Source organism: Rutilus rutilus (assembly GCF_951802725.1).
Source record: "Rutilus rutilus genome assembly, chromosome: 13".
Lineage (NCBI taxonomy): Eukaryota > Metazoa > Chordata > Actinopteri > Cypriniformes > Leuciscidae > Rutilus > Rutilus rutilus.
In genome coordinates, this window is record NC_140218.1 from 12,678,859 (window position 1) to 12,687,777 (window position 8,919).

Sequence of the window (8,919 nt, forward strand, 5' to 3'; positions counted from 1 at the left end):
GGAAAAACTAAATTAAACCTTTAATAAAAATGTAATCCAACACTTCCCCCTTTGAGAGTTCTAATAACTCTCACAAAAATACAAATTTCTACACTTAAAAGTTAATTCTTGTAACTTGTGTAAGTTACAGGTACGTATAACTTATTCTGTGTTGTGTCCTTGATTTACATGAGTGTCATAGTTCTTCTCAAAACCATAACTGTTGACACCTGCGACGCAGGGTGTAAAATGTCATATAAACTACATGATTACACAGAAAACCATGTAGCATAACAGTGGAATTCTTGAAAGTCCATGGCGCCTGAATAGCTGTGAAGTCTGTTTCCTGTAGCGTCCATTTCCCACGTAGAGTCGCTCTGATGACTCGTCCCTCATGAGGCTTGTTCATGGAAATCTGAGGTGATGCTTTACACCAGGTTTCTGCTTGTGAAGACATCAACACATACGAGTAACACAAGAAAACAAAGAAACAGCAGAACAGCAATATTCATGCATAGACTTCATCCTTCCATAAGTCATTTGATCGTATAGTGGTTTTAAGTCTAACTTTTATCAAAGTACACTTAAAAGTTAATTCTTGTAACTTGAAAAAGTTACAGGCACAAGCATGATCTGTGTTGTTCATCTGTAATTGCATGCTGACACAGAAACATAACATGCAACTAGGGTCCGTGAATTTTCTGCGTTGTGTATTTTTTCATTTTCTTTGGTGATAGTTCGTTCAGCAGTAGGTCTGGTTGTCTTCTTGAAGTTGGGGCTTCATACGCAGATGAGACGGTCGTTGCATATGGATCTTGAAAAAGCCATCAAGTTTTATCTGCACACTGTAAGACAGAAAACAGAAAAACAGAGAGCAGTATTTCTAAGATCAATCACCCCTGGCATTTGCATTGGGCGTCCAGTAATAATCTCATGAGGACTCAGTCCTACTGTTCTGTTAGGTGACGCTCTAATACTACACAGTACTGCTGGCAGCGCTTCAACCCATGACACTCCTTCCTGATGCATTTTGCTTAGCCTGGTTTTGATCGTTCTGTTCGCCCGTTCAACCTGTCCTGATGCTTGTGGCCTGTAGGGGCAGTGAAGATTCCACTTAATCTTCAACATTTTAGACACTTCCTTAACTACCTGTCCTGTAAAGTGCGTACCTTGATCTGAGTCAATGCAATCTGGTAATCCCCATCTGGAAATGAAATCAGTGACAAGACATTTAGCGGTATGTGCAGCTGTAGCACGCCCTGTTGGATAAGCTTCTATCCATCTTGAGAATTTGTCTATTACTACCAAACGTCAGTTTTTCCCTTACAACGAGGCAATGATATGTAATCAACTTGTAAGTGACGAAATGGTCCTGGTGGAGCTGGGGTATGTGCTGCTGGTGTAATGGCTGCTGGTACATCATTATTTTTCTGACATGTAACACACCTCTTGGCTGTTTCTGTGGCTACATTTCTGAATTTTGGATTCCACCATTGATTTGAGAACCTGTGATTCATCGTTGCTGGACCACTGTGACCCAAATTGTGTATTTGTTGAGCCAAATATGGCAGCAGTGATTCGGGAGCAACATATTTCCCCCCTTTGGTCCAGCAGCCAGATGAATCAACGGTGGCTCCTTTGTCTAACCATGTCCATGCTTCATATAGAGGAACATCTTTGTACAAATCAATGATAGATTCAGGAGGCAGAATTGTCTTCTGTGCTGTACTACCTGAACACACTTGTACAGTTAAATAGAAACAAGCCTGTTTAGCTGCTACATCTGCAAGAGCATTACCTTTAGCTTCTGTAGTGTTAGTTGTGAGATGTGCTTTCACTTTGATCACCGCTAATTTCTTTGGAAGTTTCATGGCAAACATAAGATCTTTCACTAATTCAGCATGCTTAATGGGGGATCCAGCAGAAGTTAGAAACTGTCTGCTTTGCCAAATGACACCAAAATCATGAATAACCCCAAAAGCATATCTGGAATCTGTGTAGATATTTGCAACTGATCCTGAAGCTAGTGTGCATGCTCTAGTTAAAGCTACCAGTTCTGCAGCCTGAGCTGAAAAATGATCTGGAAGACGACCTGAAGCTACCACCTCAGTGGTGGACGTTACTGCATAACCTGCTCGTCTGTTTCCTTCAATTACTTGAGCTGAACCATCAACAAACAACTCAAATTCTGAATTTTCTATGGGAGTTTCTGCTATTTCACTTGTCGCTGCGTATGTAAGCGTAACACAATCATGAGTCATTTCACCTTCATCCTCTAACACAACTTCAGTCATTGCAGACATCATACATGATGAGGGGTTCGTGACTGGTGCACGCTGTAAAACAATGTTCGGGGCTGTGAGAGTAGTTAACCAATTTCCCCAACGAGAGGAAGTGACAGAAGTGACTTTTGCTTGATTCATTAGTGCGGACACTGCGTGAGGGCATTTTACATTTACCATCTGACCTAACACCATTACTGATGAAGCCTGAAGCGCTAGATGAACTGCCTGTACTGCTCTGAGGCATGGTCCCATACCTTGAGCTACTATGTCAAGTTTACCAGAATAGTAATGAATTGGACGTAAACTGCCCCCATGATCTTGCATTAGACATGCAGTCATAAAGCCCAAGTGTTCATGGACATAAAGCACAAAGGGTCTATCAGATTGGGCAATTCCTAATGCTGGTGTAAGGGGCACTTATTATAATGTAGAGTGATGTGCTGCCTTTCTAAGGAACTTTTCACAAGAGGAGTAGACAAATGAAAGTACCAAAATAGTTTACTCAGAACATATAGCCGGCATTTATTGAACATCAAATATCAACCAGTATGACCTTGTTTATCTTTTCTTTGTAATGTCCTTTTAGTTGAGAAAATCAGTATTTCTCTTAGTTTGCAACTTTTTTCACACAAGTTGAAAAAAATATGAAATAAAATGACCTCAGAGCTCTGATAAAATAACCCCAAAATATTAAACCAAAGTCCATCTACCCGGGTAGTATGTTTTTTTTTTTTAAGTGTGGTGAGATCTCGCGCTTATCTGTAATGATACGATGCAATGAAGAAATGGTGAGTAGAAGCAGTTCGTGTTGCAGGCAAGATGATCGTTCGCGCCCTCTGCTCTTCCGCCTCGCGTGTCCGATGGTGAATTTGTCCAATGGAACTCCCTCTCAAATCATGCATACAAAAAAACCAACCTGCATAGCAGGGCAAAATTCAATTACTCACTCGATAAATTTGACCAGATCTGGAAATATAACTCATATTTATGAACTGTAGTAGCTTAAATTCTTATTTTGAATCTATTCATTCACTACATACATGAAACTCAAACACTAGCACATCACGTAATAACGTGGCTTCAACATAGCATGAAATAGCACTTCAAATAGTTAAACTCATGTTCAACTCCGATTGGTTTTTAGATTATGCAGTACGAATCTCATCAATACATTTTACACAATGCATTAAACAACTGAGTTACAGCAGAAAAACTGAAAAGTAAAGATAACTTTTACATACTTAACTCAATCATATCTTTCACGCCATGTCTGCTAGTAACACACGTGTAAAACACTCACCGGAGACAAATCATACAAGTAGATAAACTCCTTGTAGTAATTTCGACACTCTGCTCTGGTATTCTTGCCTTAGAAGTAGGTTTGGTGAGAAAACACTTCTTAACTAGCTCTTAAATGTTATCTGTATCTTTATTCCGTATGAGAAATCTAAATAAAGCTTCAGCTCACTATCGTTCTGCTGTTCGCAATCTTTTTCTTCTTCAAGAATCAGTGCAACAGTTTCCCCTCTGTGAAGCGCCACTACTGCCACCTACTGGACAAATATGGCGTGCAGGAAAAAAAACTAAAAGTAATCAAGAAATCAGATATTAAACTAGAATAATGTAATCCTGTTAGTAGCTATTTTCGAGTGGGTTACATCGGTGCTTGACATAGTGCTCTCTTCAAATCATTGAATGCTTTGAGGTGAAGTTCTTCCATACAAACAATATCTGAATCTTTACCATGGCCTTTCAACAAGTCATAGAGAGGCTGAGCAATCGAGGCATATTCTTCAATCCACGGTCTACAGTAACCTGCTGTTCCTAAAAATGAGCGTAGTGTTTTAATGGTAGTAGGCGGAGGTATGGCTTTGACTGAAGCCGCTCGATCCTGTGTAATGGATCTATTTCCTGCACCAATTGTTTGACCCAGAAATGTGACTTGCTTTTTAGCAATTTGAGCTTTGTGAAAGCTGCATTTGTGTCCTTTTTTATGCAAATAGTCCAACAATGCTGCCAATTCAGTTTGATGTACCTCGTGATCTGTTGAGGCAATCAAAATATCATCGACATATTGGATCATAGTGGACTGTTTTACTGGACATTCTGGGTCACACAAATCACGTCTGACAGCCTGATGGTATATGGTCGGGGAGTTTTGAAATCCCTGGGCCAATCGGGTCCACTGATATTGTTCATGGTCAACTGTGAAAGCTAACCATGGCTGGCTGTCAGAGTGCAATGGTACAGAAAAGAATCCATTAGACATATCAATTACTGAAAAAATCTTACAATCTAATGGTAAGCCATTACAAATTGTAGATGGATCTGCCACTAGCGGGGTGATTTTATCAATGTTTTTATTGGCTACTCTGTAGTCTATGGTGAGTCTCCATGTCCCATTGGATTTCTTGATTGGCCATATGGGTGAGTTACAGGGACTGTTGTTTTTAACTAGCACTCCTTGCGTCAGCAACTTTTCTACAATAGGTTTGATTCCCTGTATGGCTTCCTTACTGATCGGATACTGTTTGGTAACCGGGGGTGGAGTTCCTGTCAATTTGACTGGTTCTACACCTGTCAATAAACCACAATCATCCTTGTCATTAGCCCAAATTGGATGATTCAGTAAGAAAGCATACTCTGGAGGGATTGCATTATTGGTAGAAATGTGTGCTGAGGAAATTTTAATGCTAGCAGATTCTGAGGACATGTCTAAAGTTAGATGTACTTGTCTCAGAAGATCCATGCCTAAAATTGCACCTGTATTCAATGGAGCACATAGCAATTTTGTAGTCAGAGTTTTCGGGCCAAATTGTACCTCTATGGGCGGGGTTTCATACAAAACAGAATCTTCACCTATTACGCCAGTTAAAGAAAGTTTTTTTTTTTTTGTACGGGATGTCTAAACCTTTAGCCAATTTTGTAGGAATTATTGTAATTTCTGCACCTGTATCAAGCAAAAAATCAATCTCTCTTTCTTGTATGCTACCTTTCACAAAAGTTCTTTTGTCATTGTGATGGATTACAGGGGAAAGGTGGCTACTCACAGCCCCAACAATTAGTTTTTTTCCTGGTCTTGTTGTGCTTTTAGAAGAACCTGAACAAGCTGTCCTAAAGTTTCAGTGGACACTTGCGGAACTGCATCAGGGTTGTAAGCCGGCTGAGAAGGAGCAGAATTATGCATTCTATTTCTTTTATTATCTTGCAACTTCTTCCTACATTCTTTCTCCCAATGCCCTAATTTTCCACAGTAGTGGCATGTGCTTTCTTTTTTAGTCCATCTATTGTCTTGTTTTGTTGGGTTAAACGTAGCTGCTGCTATTCTCACTTGGGTTTTAACATCAGCATCTCTTTCCCATGCAGCTAACCTGTCTAGGTTACTTCTGAGAGTTCCGTTAGCCCACGTAACATGTAGGAATGGCAAGGCTGATCTGTACTCAGCTATAAGACCATCTGCCCAAATACGGATTAGAGCTCCTCTATCATATAGTACACTTTCAGAATCCTCCACTATTCCACTGTATGTGGCAGCTGCCTGACAAAATCTTTCAGTGTATTCACTTATAGTCTCTCCTTTATTTTGTGCACATCTAGTAACTTTCGACCAATCTATTTTGGGTCCTAAGAGATTCTTTAGGATTTTCAAAACACCTTCTCTCAAATCGCCTTTACTGGCATGTTGCAGTTCGGAAGTAACAGCAGACTCAAAATTGTTGAATTCAGATTCAGTTAGAATTTGTGACATCAGCTGTGTAACTTCTGGCAACGACAGGTCGTAAAGACGCATTTTACTGATCAATGCCCTTCTAAATTCAGAAAATTCTGTGCGTGCTGAGGGTAAACTCTGGGATAGTCTCTCAATATCTTTGGGTCCTAGCGCTTTGGCAACAGCTTGTATTTGGACAACAGAAGAATTGGGAGGAACACTTTCAGTTACCTCAATTCCCTGAGACCTTCTCCTTGCCCCACACACCTTCACTGAATCTACTGGCTTATCAGTTACTGATTGGATGGCTAAATCTGTTTCAAAGAAAGCTTTTAAGTCAGGATAAATGTTATTCGGCTGACTAAATTCTCCCTCATAAATTTTTTCTGCATCTTTGTTGCGGTGTAATTTCTTAGTCAAAGAAGATTTTCTGGCACGGAGCTCATTGTTCTGTTTCTCTAGCTCTGAGTTGCGTTTAGACTGTTCTGTAGCTATTGCTAAAACATATTCTTGGTGGCAACAAATGATGGCTTTTACTTTGTTCTTACGAACACTTGCTCCTAGTACCTTTTTACAATCTTCCATTGACCATGCTTTGTCTGGATGAATCTCATATTTCTTTGTCAAATCCAATCTGACGGACTTCGTCACTATAGAGTCCATTTGCTCTCCCAACAATGTTTTAAATTCACTTTCTGACCACAATGGTGTCGCACGACCACCTTTTTCAGTAGTGGGGATCAGTCTGGCATTTTTCCTAAACATTTTTGTTAGTTTTCTTTGTTACCACACAATCAAAAAAAACTAAAACTTCTCTCTAGTGTCTACACAGAGGGTACACTTGTTAACACATCAGCTATTGTTAACTTTCCAAATTACCAACACTTCACACTTAACTTCCCTGCCGACAAGCACAGAGGATCAACAGAAAAATAACTAGCACGTAAAGCTAATTCTTCTCTGCCTAAAGCAAAGGATACCAAATATTAGCACTTGATGCTAAAACTTCTCTAACTTTATAAAGGATAAAACTTTCTCTAGCAAGAGGATGAAACACTTCCCTGGCAAAGCAGAGGATAAACAATATTAACCTGTAATGTTAATCTTCCCTGCCTGAAAACAGAGGATAAACTTCATCTCTAAAAGACAACTTTAGAGGATAACTTTAGTTAACCAAACTCTACAGCTGTTTGTTAACTACTTCTCTGAACGGCGCAGAGGATATCAAACTTGTACTGGTCTTTAAAGGTTCTTTTGAATAGAGTAGCACTCACCAACCCTTGGTTGTAAAGGAAGATTCAGTCTGGAAATCTTTGTTCAGCTGGAAGTTTCGCTCTGGATTCCAAAAGATGCAGTCTGGAAAGCAGATCTTTTGTTGAGCTTGCTGTTTCAATCTGGATTCAGGTGAAGAAGCTGGAACTCTATCCGGGTCACGGCACCAAATTGTTGTAAAGTTTTTCTTTCTTCAAAGCAGACCAGGAGACGTTGGGATCACGTTCAAACAGAAGAGTTTCTTTATTTGAGCGCGGCTGCGGTTTCGTCCAACATAATCAGTCTAAAGTATATAAATTTACATGGTGTCTTATAGGCATTTTAAGAGGAGGGGCTTTTGAAGGTGGAGACAAATCAAGACAAAGCATAGGTGTTTGATTCAATCAAGTCAAAACCAGTTTGGCAGGTTATCCGACTTGCTCAAGAGAGACAGAACCAATCAGCATAACACTATCATTCAAATGATCCACTCAGCCAGCATAAGGCTCCAAGAGCCATTTGGGTACGAAAGCCCTTTGCAGAACAAAAGGTGAGATTCTCAGTGAATCATTCGTGTGCTAATCCCATCAGTCTGACGGTATCACCCATACCTTCACATGATCACAGAGATAAAACCACAGCTGTACATTGAGCTTACTGATATTATATTATGATATTATAAAGCATGTAGGATCAGCAGATCTTAAACATATTCTTAAATTTGGATCCTTCAGAAGCCATGGTTTTACCTGTAGTTACCAAGTCTCACTGTCAGAATATTTTCATTTAAGCCTATTATATATATGTATATAAAATTATTATTACCTATGAGCTTGTATAATTCATATATTTGTTCCAAGGAAAATTGTACACAGCTGTAAATAAGTTATTTATTGTGGTCTTATAAATCTGCATACTGTAGGCCAGGAATAGGCAACTCTGGTCCTGGAGGGCCACTATCCTGCAGAGTTTAGCTCCAACCCTAATTAAACACACCTGAACAAGGCAATCAATGTTTTCAGGATTACTAGATAGATACAGGCAGGTGAGTTTTTATCAGGGCTGAAGCTAAGTTACCTATCCCTGCTGTAGGCCTACCACATTTCAAAGTAAAGTTGGAGCAACACTTTTTCAGGTTTACTTTAGGTTATTTATTGATACTGTTATGTTTCAATAAATAATGTTTTTTCAAAATCAATAAATAAGAATTTTCTATTTGCTTCTCAGTTTTATCTTGGGATGGCCATCCTGAGGTAACTAGAGAGTATGTTAGCTCCAGTTTGGATCCAGCCTATTACTTCAATGAGCTCATCGTTTCTGCATTAAATTATTACATTGTTAAAATAAAAAAATCCACTGAATGCATTACATTACAAGGTGAATGACAAAAGTGTTCATGGATTTAGAAAAATGTGCTCATTGACTACATTTTGTGCGAAAGCAATGAAAAATGATTCAGTTTGGTCTGCATAGACTTTCACTTTCACGGAATGTCTGTGTGAAGACTTTTGAACATGTGGCTTCAGTATTGACCGATGCTTGTAAAGCTGTAAATGCTTTGAAATAATATGTAAACTATTGTGAAAAGTGCTATACAAATAAATGTAAATTGAATTGAAGTAAAGAACAGCTTACATTTCTGCAGTTGTCATGTAAACTCTGACCAATAAGTGTTTTGTTCTTGTAAAGAAACCT